The following is an 18,047-nucleotide window of genomic DNA, read 5'->3' as shown; positions in this document are numbered from 1 at the left end:
TCATGCTTGACAAATACCAGAAATGGTTGAAATATTACATGTACCTGGGTAAATTAACATTGCTAATATTTTGAATAAAAATTAAAGAGCCTCAGATTTTCTTGGTTCATATGGATTTTGGATGTCCTTATGTCTCGCACATGATAATTATTAACAGCCTTATATTGTATAAAAGCCAAGAAAAGTGCTGCTATCATTTGAAATACCAGATACAGACAATTTAAAAACAATTATTGATTATTAAAATATTAAAAAAAAATTTCCATTCCCCTACATACCTTTTAAAGCTTTTCAATGTTTTCCAAATAAATTTAGGTGTGCTCTTGAATTATAGAATTTTTCACTACTCATAAACATGCTAAAAAGCATAAGAAAATAGCATGGATTAATGCAACATACTCCTTATAGAATGTTAAAGAATTGATGAAGGAAAAGAAGATGAAAAACAAAAATATGTCTGCAAATGGTGTTTTACTTAAAGAGTAGTAGATGCTTAGAATAGCAGATAATAGTTGGCAAGCCAGTATGAGAATTTACAGATCTTGGGAATAAACATATCTATCCTAAAATAAAATTGTACAAATTGGACTACAGCAAAGTTTTTTTTCTGCTATCTATCTTTAATGTTTTTAAGGATGACACAATACCGGACAAAATTTCTCAAATCTAAGACTTGGTCATTCAGATAAAAGTGTGACATTAACAGAAATGGTTATGTTTAACCTCAGGCAAATGATAAAGGTTAGGGATTATTTTAGTAATAATGTTGCCAGAAATAGTGTTTGACCATCTTACTTCCATTAGAGTTAAGGAAATCTCCTGAAGTTCGATTGAGGCAGATTTACTCAGTTCAAAAGAGAAATTTGATTTCCATTGAGTAAATTTGATGTTAAAGTAAAACAAAACATACTCATCTGTCCTCAGGCTTACCTGTCATTATTCTGCCATCTTAGATCCATCGATTGGCTCTTCTATTTTTTTTTCTTACAGAAGGTTTTTCAATCCATTGAACCTCATGTAGTCACATGGGACACATCAGATGTCATTGATGTGTATTATTTCACATGCTGCTTGAAGTTGACACACGTCATTGACATGCATTGCGGTCATGTCATCATATGGAGTGCGTTATACCAAATGTGTTCACGTAAGGAACAGTAGATAGCCTACAGGAGCTCGAGAGTTGTGTTTTGGTACCATGAAATGTGTCTCGGCCAGTATACTCGTTATTCACTATAAAAATGTGATATTGGTGAGAAATACTTTTTTTATAACTTTTCAGAAACTAAATATTTTATGTTTCATTATAAACAATGAATTACTTATTATATTCTTGATACAAATCTATCTTTATATTTTCTCACAATGTTAAAAATTGTTAAAATACAAATTGATCTGTATATGCACATCACTAGAGATGAGTGAAACTGAAGTTCAGTGTTCGATATTCAATAAAATCAGACCTCGAGTTTGGAGTTCAGATGCTTCACGTATGCAAACCAGTCCTACAAGCATCGCTGTGTTCAGGTACACTTAGTGCTCAGCCTAGTGCACCAGTGCAAGCCGGTAGCAGTGTTTGTTCGGCTTGCACTGCGAGTAACAACAGCATGATCAAAATTCCAATGGTCCGCTCATCTCTACATATCACTCAGTAACCCCTTAACAACTGTGGTCAGTAATATTACGTCCCTGTGGTCTTAGTGTTAATCCCCAGCTGCTGCGGGCTGCAGGTGGGAATCCGTGCATATGTCAGCTGATTTGTACAGCTGACATGTGTACCTTGCAGGTACAAGTGGAATCACTATCCACCTGTACCTGTTAACCCCTTAAATGTCGCTGTCAAGATTTGACAGTGCCATTTTAATGGTGATCGCGGTAGAGGTTTACTGACCACCCAATACCGGTAGTCACATGATGTGATCACGTCTATCTGGTGGTTTTCATGGTAGCACAGGGTCATGTGATAAATCCTGTAGCTCAAAGGACTCAGGTCCTTTAACCAGCAGCCAAGTACTGCAGGTTACAAGAGATGAGCATTTCTCTCAGTCTGAGCGGTGCTGCTCTCATTTAGAGAATGAATGAGTGATAAGACTGCTGATCCTTATAGACCACTTAAAGTTCTAGTAAAATAAAAAAAGTTTTAATTTTTTTTTAAAAATTAAAAAAAATAAAAAACCTAAAAGTTGAAATCACCCCCCCATTCGCCCCATTGAAAATTAAAGGGTTACAAAAATAAAAAATATACACACATTTGGTATTGACGCGTTCAGAATTGCCTCATCTATCAAAATATTAAATCAATTAATCTAATTGGTAAACGGCGTAGCAGCAAAAAAATAACAAATGCCAAAATTATGTTTTTAGGTTGGTTGCTGTATATTTTGTGTGAAATGCAATAACAGATGATAAAAACGTAGCATCGGTACAAAAATTGTACCGTTAAAACATAGTGCCGATACGCAAAGAATAAGGCATCACTGAGCCATAGATCCCGAAAAATGAGAACGCTATGTGTCACAGAAAATGGCGCAAAACGTATGCCACTTTTTTTGGACCAATGTCAGATATTTTTTAACCCCTTAGATAAAAATAAACCCATAAATGTTGGGTGGCTACAAACTCACACCAACCTGAGGTATCCCACCAACACATCAGTTTTACCATATAGAGAACACGGTGAATAACATATCTTAAAAACAATAGTGCAATTGCACTTTTTTTTGCAATTTTTCCGCATTTGGAATTTCTTTGCTGTTTTCCAGTACACTATATGGTAAAACTCATGCTTTCATTTAAAAGTACAGCTAGTTCTTCACAAAACGAGCCCTCACATGACCAGATTAACTAAAAAGTAAAAATGTTACATCTTTCGGAAGAAGAATGGAGAAAAAAAAACAAAAAAAAAATTGAAGGCACAAAATCGGCTGTTCGTGAAAGGGTTAAAGTTCTAGCACTGGATGTGGTATTATTCCTCCCTCAATTTATTGCAATGATAAGTCAATTTGTTCCCATATATCAATTCTATAAATCAGGGAGCAAGTTCCCTTTACAGTCAATTTATTTGATGGCTGGAGTTTGCTCCATTGGACCTTGAACCGGGCATTCTTGTACAATATCCGGTTTTATCTGCTGTGTTTACTTATGAATTTGTCATTCCATTTCACCCCCTAAAGCCGGCTTTACATGCTACAATACTATGTGTCGGCGGGGTCACGTTGTAAGTGACGCACATCCGGCATCGTAAGGTACATTGTAGTGTGTGACAGGTACGTGCGATTGCGATTGAACGTTAAAACGTTCATCGCATACACGTCATTGAATCCTGACGAATTGCACATCGGGTTGTTCAATGTTCCCGAGGTAGCACACATCACAGTGTGTGACACCCCGGGAACATTGAACAGATTTTACCTGCATCCCGCGGCTCCCGCCGGCTATGCGGAAGAAAGGGGGTAAACATCCCGCTCATCTCCGCCCCTCCGCTTCTATTGGCCGGCTGCCGCGTGACGTCGATGTGATGCCGAACGTCCCTCACACTCCAAGGAGTGGACGTTCGCCGCCCACATCGAGGTCGTATGGACCGGTAAGTATGTGTGACGGGGGTTAATCGTTTGTGCTGCACGTTCAACAAATTGAACGTGCCACAAATACGATGGGGGAGTTGCAAATCGCATATGATATCGTATGCGAAAATGCAACGTGTAAAGCAAGCTTTACACATGCCTCATTTCTAGCAGGCAGTGATTAAACAAGAATAAGGGTTTGCAATATATATGGGGTGTCTTGTTACAAAGTGTCGATAACTATTATGTTCAAACACCACTTCAATCAATAAATATTTTTGCCTTATACAGTTTTTAACTTGCTTTTATATACATTTTATTTTTATGTCTATGAACGAAATTTAATGTTTTTTCAATTACAATATTTTTAATTGTTATATTAATTTAATTCCATAAAAGCCCAATCTTTTCATTTCAAGAAATTTTACATACGTTTTCTGTTTAACATTTTTAATTCTCATGAATAACTTCTAATAATTTTTAATATTGATTAGGGCTGTAAAAGTCCAGATCCGCGCGGTTTCAATTACATCTAGGTGCCGGACCAGGGCCCGGGATTCCGGGTGCACGATCTGGATTCGGCAAATGAAGTAAAAATAAACAAAACAACAAATAAGCGTCGTTTTCATACTTACCGAGACTCCGTGTCATGGCGGCACACTGCTTCGGGTCCCACATTCACTTCTTGAACTGTGCATGCAATTACACAGCTTTCCGTGTTTTCCCTGCCCACCAGCCATCTTCTCCTCTGTGATTTGTTGCAGGCTGATGCGCCCCCAGCCTGTGACAGTCTCTGCTGCAGTCATCGCTTATCGCGGCCCAGGCTACACTCAGAGCTGGTAGTCTTCTCTATGGCTGATCGTTCTGAGATGTAGCAGAGCTGGATGTGTCGTCGTGGGACATCGTTTGGATTACGCCGGAGCTGGAGGGCTGTGTTGGAGGTTAATAAAGTTGTGAAGGAGGGTGCATTTTGTACTTTATTCCAAATAAAGGATTTTTCTGTGTCTGTGTTTAATTACTGTCATTTACAGGTTTGTGATGCAGGTATCTGAGAGACGCCTGTGCCATCACAACCTAGGGTTTAGTAGCAGCTGTGCGCCGCTGTTAACCCCTGCTATTACCTTGACTGGCACTGCATCAGGCCACCCGTTAAGAGCCGGTAATGCACCGGGATTGTCACATCTAATAGATGCGGCAATACCGGGCGGCTGCGGGCAGAGAATACTAGCCCTCAGCAGGCGTTACCATGGCTGGGGATGAAAATTGGGGGGGACCGCATGTCGTTTTTTTTTTAAATTATTCAACAAAAGAAAAGCCGCATGCTTTTGTGCTGGGGCACAAAAACGACTAAACGTCTTTTGTTTCTTTTTAATTTTTGGACCAAGGAATATAAGTTTGGTGATTATTACATTTTTACACCATATTCCGGTAACCAATCTACACCTCCTAGTAAAAATAAATATTGCAAATTTGGTGCTGAAGTCTGGTGTAGACGATTTCAGAACCAAATGTTCACCTCCTGGCAAAAAAACGCAGCAAAAACCACAGCAAAAAAATGCGTCAAAACACCACGTTTTTTTGACAGGAGGTGTAGATTGGATGCAGGAATATGGTGTAAAAATTTCAGCACCAAATTTGCATCCCTTGGCCCAAAAATAAAAAAAATAAAAAATTTCTGCCAGCAGGTGGAAATTTTGTGCTGAAATCTGGTGCAGGTGATTTCAGCACTGAATGTGCACCTCCTGACAAAAAACCGTGGCAAAAATCCCGGAAAAATACCCGCGGCAAAAAAGAAGGGTCAAAACACCGCATTTTTTTTTTGCCAGGAGGTGTAGATTGCATGTAGGAATATAGTGTCAAAATTTCAGCACCAAATTTGCATCCCTTGGCCCAAAAATAATAAAAAAATAAAATACAAAAAATTCTGCCAGCAGGTGGAAATTTGCTGCTGAAATCTGGTGCAGATGTGACGCCCTGGACAAGCCAGGGGTCACAGGTAATGACATCACCACACCCTACACCCCGGTTAGGCACACCTAAGCTAGACCTGAAATCCTTGTTGCCTTCCTCCAGGGGCTGATGTCCACACCAGGGGGTGGAACCAGGCGGTTGGTCTCTGCCCACCAAGGAGTTCACAGTCCTGGAGGAGGGAAAACACAGGCAGTTAGAGTGAAGGTAGGGAAGTGGAAGGAGAGATTAAGTTTGGAGTTTGAAGTAGAAGGAGGGAAAGTAGTGAAAGAGGAAAGTGACAGCTAAGAGCCTGAAGTTGGTCCGGGTGTGTGCCCCGGACCGAGACAGCAAGGTTAGCAGACGGCGGTGACCGTCTGCAGGAGTGGCCTATCGGAGTTACCGTAAGGACCGCGGACGGGTGGTGGCCCGGCGGTACCGGACCGGTACACAAGGAGAAGCAAGCACCATTGGCAGGGGCCTTTCGGATCCCGGCAAGGCTAGGAGTTGCCGTGAATTTGCCAAATCCGTCAGTGAAGGGGACCTCCGGGTCTCCAAACAACTAAGTCCCGATTGAAGGCAACCGTCCAACCGTATGAGAGGGACACCGCCACCGCCAAGGCACCAGTTTCTCAGGGCCAGCGCCTGCGGGCAAAGAGGGGCTCCTCCGGCCCATACCCAAGTCGGGGAGCGGGTTACCGATGGGAATCCATCGCTACCAACATTGAACACAGGTGCAGGGAAAGAGACAGTCACCGTTACCTACTGGGGAAAAGCAAAAGCAGCCGTCCGTGGGAACCGTCTTTCCAGCCGTGTGTTTTACCGAGAACAGTGTCATCGTCTCAGGCTGAGTGAGTACCACCGTGCCGTGAGGCACAGTGTTGCTCCCGCGACCCTGCACCTCACCAAGCCCTGCACCGGGCCTGCCATCCCTCATCCTCCACCTCATCACTGGGCCCCGGGACAACTACCCCCTACCCACGGAGGGGAGAACTAACAACTTTGCAGCTCCCTGTCACCGCTCCCGGGATCCCCATACAGAGCAGCGGTGGTGTTACCAAAAATCACCACAACCGTGGATGGCGTCACGGACAATATACCCAAAACCAAACCACCCCTTTTCACTCATGGGCGAGGAGCGCCGCTCGAGTCCCCGGGATCCGGCCCATCGCTCAAGCCACCGAGCAGCAGCAGCCACAGCAGCAGCGGCGGCCAGACCCGAGCAGTGGGAGAGGGCAGCGTCCCCTCCTCCGCCCGCGACAACTTGGCGTCACGAACAGGATCTTACCGCTCTGACGTTGGGTAGAGGTGCGCCTTGTTACCGCCGGAGGTGTCCGGCCGAAAAATATCAGAAGCCACCATCTTTGGCGCGAAAAGTTACCGCTCGAGCGTCTTCTCGAGTAGTGGAGGCGCGAAGGCCAAAACCCCGCCCCGATAGAGGAGGAGCCGGAAAGAGGCTAAGGGGGACGAAATGGCGACTGATCGCATGTAGCCGCGGCTATAAAAGCAGAGACGCCAGGACTCTGCAGCAATACTGGGTTCCTGGAAGGCTCGATTGTCAAGATGCACAGTCCGACCGCCAACGAGGACGCTCCCGCAACCGGCACGGCGATGTGGCTGAGAGACCGGACTGCCCCGTTAAATAACCGTCTGCAAGCCCATATGCAGCTCCTCCTAGAGGAATGGGAGACCGACATGGCGGACGTAGTGGCTGCTATGCGGAGACGCGAGGTGGAAGAGGATTTGGAGGAGCGGGTAAGAGACCCACGCCCCTGTATTCCCGAGGAATCGGCCACTGAGGCTGAGGAGCCCGGCCTGCATCCGCTCACCCTGCCTCTCTCCCCGCTACCCGTGTTAGCTGCTGCCGCCCCGCCACTAGGCCCGCTACCTGCCCAACCGGTAGCGATACCCTGCCAATCCGCCCCGGCGGACCAACCGGCTGCAGACATTCAGGACGTCCCTGAATCATTCCCGGGGGAACCGCTAGGACCGCAGCGCCGTAATAAAATTGTGCCAGAAGTCCCGGAAGTGATTGCACCAGACCCCGAGCCCGGGACCGTGCCATGGATGAAGGCCCGGGTGATTGCGTTCCACCAACGTCAACAGGATCAGATCTTCCGGATGATGGAGCAGTGGACCAACAAGGTAGAGATGCTGATTGCCACTGCCCCGATGTACGGTAGGGGAACAGATGTAACAGAGCTGACTGGTGACCCACGTCCCTATGTCCTACCAGGACCGGTCACTGTGGCTGAGGGGCCCGGCCTAGTCTCCACCTATGCATCACCCCTGCCGTTACTCATGGGGCGCCTCAGTGTAAACTCGCCTGACCTGCTACCCCGTGCTAATGCAGAAGGATCTGATGTGCTGGATGCTGGAGGCCAGGAAGCTGCGGCAGCTGGCGGCAACCCGCCTGACACAGATGCAAGTGATGGTGACTCCAGCGACTCCAGCTTTGATGCTGAACCCGCCCTTGAAGGTGAGGAGGCAAGTGAGCGTCTCCGCTTTGTGGGGGAACCGGTAGTTTATTACACCGCGCGTAATGGTGGGAATGGATACCGGGCGCCCATGTCACAGCAAGTCTGTCACTGCATGTTTGATATGCTGGTGGCAGAGGACCCAGCAGACACAGAAGAGTCACAGTAAGGGCAGCGGGGCACCATTGTCACCATGCCCATTGGGACCACCAGTGTGTGTTTAAAGTTTTAAAGTTGGAAGTTATGAGAAAATGATAAGTGATCAACCAATGAAGTCACCTGATTGAACCGTGATTGAACCGGCCATTGCCGGCACCGTTGTCCCCGTGGGGACCGATTGAAAAGTTGCGTAAGGGACTCCTTACGGACAAGCCCGTGAACTTGCAGGGCAACCACAAACTTGTGGAATGTAAATAAAAATGTTTTTGTTATGGCTTACCGTTACCGCCTCCGGAGAGGCAGGTTGGAGTAAGGGCCCGCCGCAGTGGAGCAGGCTGGGGCCCAGCCACCACCGGAACCGGTGGCGATCCTCTGGAGGGGAAGGACAGATACCGCTCGGGTAACTTGGTGCTGGACTGGGGTCAAGGGGTGCTGCCTGTTTCTTAGGGGCAGCATCAGGGCCAGGTTGCTTGGGTGGGAGAGAGCGGAAGCCGTAACCGGTTGAAACCGTTACCGTAACGTTTAAGAAAAGTGCCTCCCGTTGTGGGATGATGTTCTTCTACTTGTATTGTTTTCTTATCTTTTTTCAGAAAAATAAAACCGGTGTTGGACGGGCAGCCCGCGGACGGTCTGCATTTTGCTAAGGGGGAATGTGACGCCCTGGACAAGCCAGGGGTCACAGGTAATGACATCACCACACCCTACACCCCGGTTAGGCACACCTAAGCTAGACCTGAAATCCTTGTTGCCTTCCTCCAGGGGCTGATGTCCACACCAGAGGTGGAGCCAGGCAGTTGGTCTCCGCCCACCAAGGAGTTCACAGTCCTGGAGGAGGGTAAACACAGGCAGCTAGAGTGAAGCTAGGGAAGTGGAAGGAGAGATTAAGTTTGGAGTTTGAAGTAGAAGGAGGGAAAGTAGTGAAAGAGGAAAGTGACAGCTAAGAGCCTGAAGTTGGTCCGGGTGTGTTCCCCGGACCGAGACAGCAAGGTTAGCAGACGACGGTGACCGTCTGCAGGAGTGGTTTATCGGAGTTACCGTAAGGACCGCGGACGGGTGGTGGCCCGGCGGTACCGTACCGGTACACAAGGAGAAGCCAGCACCATTGGCAGGGGCCTTTCGGATCCCGGCAAGGCTAGGAGTCGCCGTGAATTTGCCAAATCCGTCAGTGAAGGGGACCTCCGGGTCTCCAAACAACTAAGTCCCGATTGAAGGCAACCGTCCAACCGTATGAGAGGGACACCGCCACCGCCAAGGCACCAGTTTCTCAGGGCCAGCGCGTGCGGGCAAAGAGGGGCTCCTCCGGCCCATACCCAAGTCGGGGAGCGGGTTACCGGTGGGAATCCATCGCTACCAACATTGAACACAGGTGCAGGGAAAGAGACAGTCACCGTTACCTACCGGGGAAAAGCAACAGCAGCCGTCCGTGGGAACTGTCTTTCCAGCCGTGTGTTTTACCGAGAACAGTGTCATCGTCTCAGGCTGAGTGAGTACCACCGTGCCGTGAGGCACAGCGTTGCTCCCGCGACCCTGCACCTCACCAAGCCCTGCACCGGGCCTGCCATCCGTCATCCTCCACCTCATCACTGGGCCCCGGGACAACCGCCCCCTATCCACGGAGGGCAGAACTAACAACTTTGCTGCTCCTTGTCACCGCTCCCGGGATCCCCATACAGAGCAGCGGTGGTGTTACCAAAAATCACCACAACCGTGGGTGGCGTCACGGACAATATCCCCAAAACCAAACCACCCCTTTTCACTCACGGGCGAGCAGCGCCGCTCGAGTCCCCGGGATCTGGCCCATCGCTCGAGCCACCGAGCAGCAGCAGCCACAGCAGCAGCGGCGGCCGGACCCGAGCAGTGGGAGAGCGCAGCGTCCCCTCCTCCGCCTGCGATACAGACAATTTCAGCACCAAATGTGCACCTCCTGTCAAAAAAACACTGCAAAAATTGAGAAAAAAAAATTGCGACAAAAAACTTCCAGCAGACCACTCACCTGCAGATGAATTATACCCTCGAGTGCATCCCTTGACCTTTCCTCCTATGACCCTGCTCCACCACTGTCTCTCCGGTAAGCTTTATTCGGGGGATCCACCACACCTCAAGCCCGCAATATCGCCGACCCTGCTGAGCCACAACACCCTCTCCTCTGCATCTGCAGCATCACCCTGCCTCCTGTGACCTCCCTAAGCTGCTCCATCACTGCTATCTCCCCTGGTAAGCATTAGGATTAAGATGCACTAGGGTTATAAGGCAAACCCTCATTTTAACATTAAAAATTATTTTTTCCTATTCTCCTCCTCTAAATTTGGGGTGCATCTTCTAATCCGGTGCTTCTTATAAAACAAAAAATACAGTCACTCTAAAATTTTATAATGTTAGTTAGAAACAAGCACAGAAATTAATTTTTTCAATAGCAAACAATATACAGTGGTTAACTTTGGCTATTAAACAGTTGTAAAAATTCAGCTTTGTTATGTAGTCAGGGGCAGACATATTGGTGCAACCTGTGCTGCCACATATGGCCTCAGGAGGTTAAGGGGCCAATTTCTATATCCAAAACAGGTGGAATTGTGCTTTTTGATGAGTAATTTGGTGTGCAAAGGAACCATTTGTTTTCTTGCACAGGAGCCCTTTTTTGTCTATGTTCGCCAGTGTCTTGTTATCTGTAATTTTTAGGCTACCTTCCTCTTTGAGAACAAAAATACAACATAATCCAAAATAATATGTTTGCAAAGTAGGTACATGGCAACAGCATGCAGTATGGTCTTAGGGTGTATGGTTAATAAATTGGACTATTAAAAGACATGCAAAAATTTAGATGTTTTCATTATAAATGAATGAAAAAAATTGTACCCTTGTGACTTCCAAAAAAAGGTTAAATTTTGTGAACCAAAAGTGAGTACTTGCAACATACCATGTTAAAGTATTCAGATTATGTGTAGAGGTCTGAAAATGGACTAGTACATAAAAAAGTGTGTAAAAAAATGTTGTTTTTTAACACTAGCACTTTGTGAGATAGACAGTTTATTTTAATGTTTTAGTTTATTGAAATGTATGGTTTGTATTAAAAAAAATAAAAATTATAGCTTCCCTGCGTGTGAAACACAAGCCTGGGTTTCAGGGTTTTTTTACCTAGCAAAATTTGTACACAGGCTAATAAATTGCAATCCTTTTTTTGTAATTGCAGTGTGTAAAGATAAAAAAATGCAGTTATGTAGGTGTTGTGCTGTTACGGCAGGATATCACAGATCAATTAAATAATTGTCATATAAATATGCAGAGACAGCAGCTCACTTTCTCATTTGATACTGCACCCTGATTCACAGTGCTAACCCCTTCTTTTTTGCATTTTCGTTCTTTCCTCTCTTTCTCAGAGCCATAATTTTTTTTTCTGTCTACATAGACATATAATGGCTTGTTTTTTGACAAGATGTACTTTTGAATAAAATTATTCAATTGAGCACAGTATACTGTAAAATAGGAAAAAAATTTCAAATGCAGAAAAATTTGGGGAAAAAAAATAATTCTGACATGGTTTTTGGAGAATTGTTTTTACGGTTTACATTTTATGGAAAACTGAACTTACAATATGATTCTCCTCATCAGTATGAATACTGAGCTATCAAACATCTCCAGTTTTTTATTATTTTAGTGGTAGAAAAAAAATCAGAAGTGTGTTTTGTTATTTTCCAAGACAGACCCGTGTGTGGGGTGAGATGACATTTTTACTGATACCATTTTGAGATAGATGTAATATTTTCGGCACATTACTACAAAGGGACAAAAATGGCTGTATTACTACAGGATGGGGACCAGGATGGGGCATATTACTACAAGAAAAGGGAACAGGATGGAGGTGGGGTACATTAATTAAAGATGAGGACCAATATGGAAACATTACTACAAGATGTTGGCCAAAATTGCTATATGGTGATAATTGTAAAATGGTATTACTTACAAAAAGGGGAAACAATGCGAAAAAAATTCAATATAAAGATTTATTACTTTTTGACATTAAAAATGTTTTGTTTTACATATATGTAGTGCCCCCATAGGGCAGGTGTTTTAACCTATTCGTTGCCGGGTCGGGGGTGCAGATCCTCTGCATTGTCACAGGGTGGCCTGGCCCGGTTCCATTACCCCGAGGCATACAGGGAGGAGTGTTGGAGGGTGGCAGGGAGGATGCAGGTAGTAGTAGGAGGTTAGGAAAGACTATTAGAATTGTGATGCCACCTATGATTTGCGGCCAGGAATGGGGGTCTTTGCTGCAGGATCTCTCACCGGGGCAGATGTCGGGTGCAGCCGGGATGGTGTCGCTCCCCACAGGCGGAGAGGGATCTTTCCCATGAGGATAGCGGGGGTGGTGGTAGTCTCCGTTGGTGCCACAGCACTGGGCGACAGCCCGGTTAAAGGAGAGGCAGAGACCGGGGCTGCAGATCCAGGTGTTTTAACTCACAAGTCTTACAGATGCCGCCCGAGGTACCGTTCTCTTCCACGATGGGCTCCAGCCAATCCCAGATGTGAAAGGTCAAGTCCAGTGTTTGTGTCAGCCTATGAGTTCTCTCCTCCCTTTATGCGCTAAGTATCAGACCCGCGTGGCGTGAAGCACTTGAGGGTATCCGGTGTCAGTGAAGTGTGTCACATTCTGTATGCTGATAGTGCGGTTCCATTATGGGGCCGGTCCTCAACCCTGGATCCTATGTGCTATTTGCTGCAGACTCATGGGATGGATCCGGTGACTTTTCATAGCCGTTCCCCGCGACCCTTGCAGAGTTGTTAGATAACATGAAGAATGCCTGCCCTAGGATTTTGTATCCCGACAGTGCCAGTCCTACGGAAGCAGCTGCCCTGCTTCTCCCCAGCGACTGTGTTGAACGCCTTGACCCACAGAGCTGCTCGTGGCTAGAGACGAGCGGTGTTCGAATCGAACTGTTCGCCAATCTCAAATTTGACCTGTTTTAGGCAATATTCGAGTCGTTCGATGAACACACACAATTAGCTTCAAATTCGACAGTTTGATAACGGTTCGATCACCAAAAGCGTAACTGGCTTTTCACAGTAATACTGTCATTCAATGTTAATACAGTGGAACCTTGGTTAACAAGAACAATCCGTTCTGGAAGTGTGCTTGTTAACCAAGTTACTCATTTAGCAAAGCAAGATTTCCCATAGGAAATCATTGCAATGCAGACAATTCCTTCCAAAACTTGTTAAATGTCCCATCCTGGTCTCCTATTGTGCCATTCCACACATGCACAAACACACGCAAACACCCACAAACACACAGACATACACGCACACACACATATTATGCTCACCTTACCTTCCACTCCATCGCCAGCCTCCTGGGACTTGCAGTTCGCCAGTACAAGATGTGTATTGGGTAACCATCACTACCGATGTTGGAACGTCCGCTGCCAGAGCGCTGACGTCAAAGGCAGGGACTGCTTGCCTCTGATTGGCCAGCTCGCTGCCTTTGAGTAGCGTCTGACAGAGGAACTTCCTCCCTCATTGTGATGGTTACCTGATACACATCCTGTAGCGGTGAACTACGTGTATCGGGTAACCATCGCGACGAGGGAGGAACTTCCTCTGTCAGACGCTACTAAAAGGCAGCGCGCTGGCCAATCAGAGGAAGCGGCTCCTGCCTTTGACATCAGCACTCTGTTAGCAGAACTTCCGGCATCGTTCGCAATGGTTTCCCGATACACATCTTGTACTGGTGAACTGCAAGTCCCAGGAGGCCAGCGATGGAATGGAAGCTAAGGTGAGCATAATATGTGTGTGTGCGTTTGTGTTTGTGCATGTTTGTATGTGTTTGTGTTTGACTGACATTGTTTTCAATGGTGTTCGAACTTGTTCGACGAGCGTTCGTCGAACGTTTGATGAACACACCCACTGTTTGACGAACCGAACTCGAACACTAGGGTGGTGGCTCATCTCTACTAGTGGCACGTCTGCTCTGCTCTGTGTCTGCAGCTGAACTTTCCAGTTCTGGTGTGTAGTGTGTTCTCAGCTGCTGCCCCCAGTCGCTGCCACCGGCTGGTTCACTACTCTCACTAGGTCAACCTGCTCTTCCCACTGTGTGCTCATGACTCCCCCTGGTGGTTGCTTCTCCCTGACCCTGAGTCCCCAGTGGATCTGGGGAGCCCCTAGTGCGGTGGCGCCACATGTATGTATGTGTATATTTATATATATATATATATATGTATATATATATATATATATATATATATATATACATATATATATATATATATATATATATATATACATATAGTGTGCATGTTTGCTACAGTAAATGAGCGAAAAATGTCCAAAAGAGTGATCCAAAGGTGTATAGAAATAAAATGGTACCACTAAAAATGTGACTTGGCCGTGCAAAGGCTGCACCCCCCCCCCAATTATTATTTTTTTCTATGCCTAGCTAAGCTTGAGATCCCTGGGATAAACCATGTGATGTGATAGCTGTAAGGCATTATGTGGAAGCCCACCTGGCTGCATCTTACATCATTAGCCCTGTGACTTTTCAACGGTACGTGAAATTGTGTTGGGCATTTTGTCTTTGAGGTTAAATCACAAACTGCTTAGATTCACAAGCGCCTACAAATTTAAGGAAATTGGAATCATAGTCGATCAACAGCAGATTGATTTGATCTTGTTTACTATTGACCAATACCCCTTGCCTAATCTGTCTATCCTAATGGTTGTCAATTACACATTCACAATAATAAAAGAAATATTTAGGTACAAAATGCATATTTAGCATCATATACAGCTGTTTCTGAATCATTCATCAAGAATGTTGGCTATGTCTGTGTTAGCGTAAATATAATTGATGCACCACCCAAACCTTTCCAGCCACTGCTGACCTTAAACTTAGGTCTTAGGTCACTACTATAGATAAGTGTATATTTTCAAAGTAGAATAGAATTCTGTTTGAATATTAGAAAAATCTACATTTTCCAAAATGCATTTTTTTTGTAATTCATTTCCGTGCGTACTCAGCAAAGCATGAAGGGCCATCAGAAGGTTAAAAAAAATACTTATATGCAAACAAACAAGTTAAAATTTCGCTTTATTTGCTTATCTCTAGTCACCCTTGATCTATGGTGGCATTTATGACTGCACCCATAATACCGCCACTGAAATGCAGCAGTATAACACTTGCGGGAAACCTGCTTAAAATTAATTTTCTTACTCTGTATTTTATGTTACACATTTTTCTACCATCTCAATTTGCTGTTTAAATGTTCTACCATCGTTCTCGTTATTAAATGTGATTGTTAAATTATTTTTCATGTTCTGCCTGAGTATTAATAACTTAACAATTATGGATTATTCTGCTCATTTCTTTTTATGTGAATCCTTTTTATGTATTTGCCTTGCAATATCATGTCACTAAGATAAAAACACAGCCATCTTTTATGGAGTATAATACTAATAACTCATTTTTAATTAAGAATGGTAGAACTACTAAAAGATAAAGAGAAAAATGGTAAATAGAAGAATAAATTATTTGAAATATCGAAATGCCCTATAATATTCTTGCTATTATGACAAATAAAAACAGTGTTAAAGTAAGTATTAAATATGTTTATAGCTAATAATTTCAAATAACAGCATCCTTGCCCACACGTAGAGTCTTCCATTACATAAAAATGGATTAAGTGATTTTACAGATGTAGCAAAGGATAACTTAATAAATAACACTCTGTCTTAACTTGTCAAAGAAGTTTATTATCAAACTTGAAGAAAATCAGTCACCAGGCTTTGATATTCCTTCTAAGAGCACCACAATGTAGGGGCAGAGACCTTGATTTCAGCAATATATCACTTTATGAAATGCTTGGTACAATTTTGAAAAAAAGTACAGGGTTTTTTTTAAATCAAATTATTTTTTATTGAAATATCCAAATTCAGATTTTCTATCTTTCAAATAACATGAATGACATAATAATTCCATATAATAAATCACAGACTAAGTAATAAACTTCAGTTCCCTAGCCCACCCTGAACCCAAGTCCCAACATTTCAGAGAGAACCATTTTTATTTTCATAGCAGCCCTAGAATAAGAGTATGAAATTCATCGATGGGGAGAAGGAGGGAAAAAAAAGATTAACAAGTGATAGGAGCATAAATATTCTATATCTATTTAGAATTGTGAGCAGTCCCAGAGTATCCAATCAAGTTACATTTGTGATAAGCGGGCTTCACACGCTGCGATCTCGCTAGCGAGATCGCAAGCGATCGTACCCACCTCCGTCGGTTGTGCGACACGGACAAATCGCTGCCCGTGCCGCACAACCTCACTTAACCCCGTCACACGCACTTACCTGCCCTGACCCTGTCATATGGCTGATATGTGGTGATCGCTGCCGTAGTAAACATTATCTCTACGGCAGCGTCACACGCATTTGCCTGCTCTGCGACGTTGCTCTGGCCACTTTCTGAGGGGGCGGTTCGTTCTGCGTCACAGCAACGTCACACGGTAGGCGTCCAATAGAAGGGGAGGGACGGAGATCAGTTGGCGGAATATCCCGCCCACCTCCTTCCTTCCTCATTGCCGGTTAAGGCAGGTAAGGAGATGTTCGTCGCTCCTGCGGTGTCACACACAGTGATGTGTGGTACCGCAGGAACGAGGAACAACATCGCTAATAAGCAGAAAACGATTTTTTGTTTCAGGACGACCTCTCCGCGGCAAACGATTTTGACCCCTTTTGCGAACGTTTAAGGTTGCTCATAAGTGTCACACACTGCGATATTGTTAATGAAGCTGGATGTGCGTCACAAACACCGTTTCCCCAACGATAATTCATTAACAATATCGTAGCATGTAAAGCCCGCTTTAGACTCCTCTTTCCAACCAAATTATAAAATATATCTTTTGGTGTAGCTCTCCCTTAAATGGAGGTTGTGTGTTTAAACAATTAACTTGTCACACTGAGTTTTGCTTAAAACTTACCGATTGCCATGGCAGGATCAGATGCTGTTCACGCTACAGTTTCTGATACTGCACCCTGTAGTTTCTCTGGTGTTTCTAAGTTACACAGGCAGGCTTTGGCGTTGGTCCAGCTCTGTGTTCATTCTTGGTCAGGCTAGTAAGAGTTGAACTCTGCTAGCAAGCTGCTTACCTCTGAGATCACATGATGTTGGAAACCTATGACATTTCCTCTCTGCCTTTTTAAGATGGTAGAATCTGTCTTCCCATACTGACTATAGTTTATTGCTGTGTTGGTCTTTGTGCTGTTGTGTCCCAGTGAGTATATTGCATGGTGCTTGGAGTTGTTGTGGAGTTCTCCCATCTTCTTGTGGTTTTATCCCTGCTCTTATTTTCCTCCTTACCTCCATTTGACTTACATTACACCTCTGCGTTAGTGTGCTGTGAGATAGACTTTTAGTTTCTCCTGTTTTTTTTATCTCCATTAGTTTTAACACACTCCTTTCATGGCCCTCCCCTGGTGTAGTGGGGGGGATATAAGATCAGGGTTGGTCAAGAGCATGGCCAGGGACATCACTCAAGCATCCTTATTTTAGAAGTAATTCTCAGATCAGGGATAGCTAGAGTTCCTCTAGCCTAAGGACCAGTCTATGAGCTTTCTCCAGAACATCTGTGACATTAGAGTCTGTCCAATGTTTTTATTTCGGCATGGACCTGGTTGCTGTACTAGCGAGGCATTTGTAGACCATGTCTTTTCAAGTGGCTGAGTTAAAGGAAGCTGTACAACAATCTCAGGTTGTTGCACCAGAGCAATCTATCCAGGCCGTTGAATCATGTGACCATAAACTGCCTATTACTGAGAGATTTTTGGGGGAGCACAGTCAGTTTGTTGCTTTTAGGGAGGCATGTAAGTGGTATTTTTGTTTATGTCACTACTCCTCTGCTGGTAAAGATTAGCG

Source organism: Anomaloglossus baeobatrachus, chromosome 4 (assembly GCF_048569485.1).
Source record: "Anomaloglossus baeobatrachus isolate aAnoBae1 chromosome 4, aAnoBae1.hap1, whole genome shotgun sequence".
Lineage (NCBI taxonomy): Eukaryota > Metazoa > Chordata > Amphibia > Anura > Aromobatidae > Anomaloglossus > Anomaloglossus baeobatrachus.
This window is presented reverse-complemented; position numbering follows the sequence as displayed.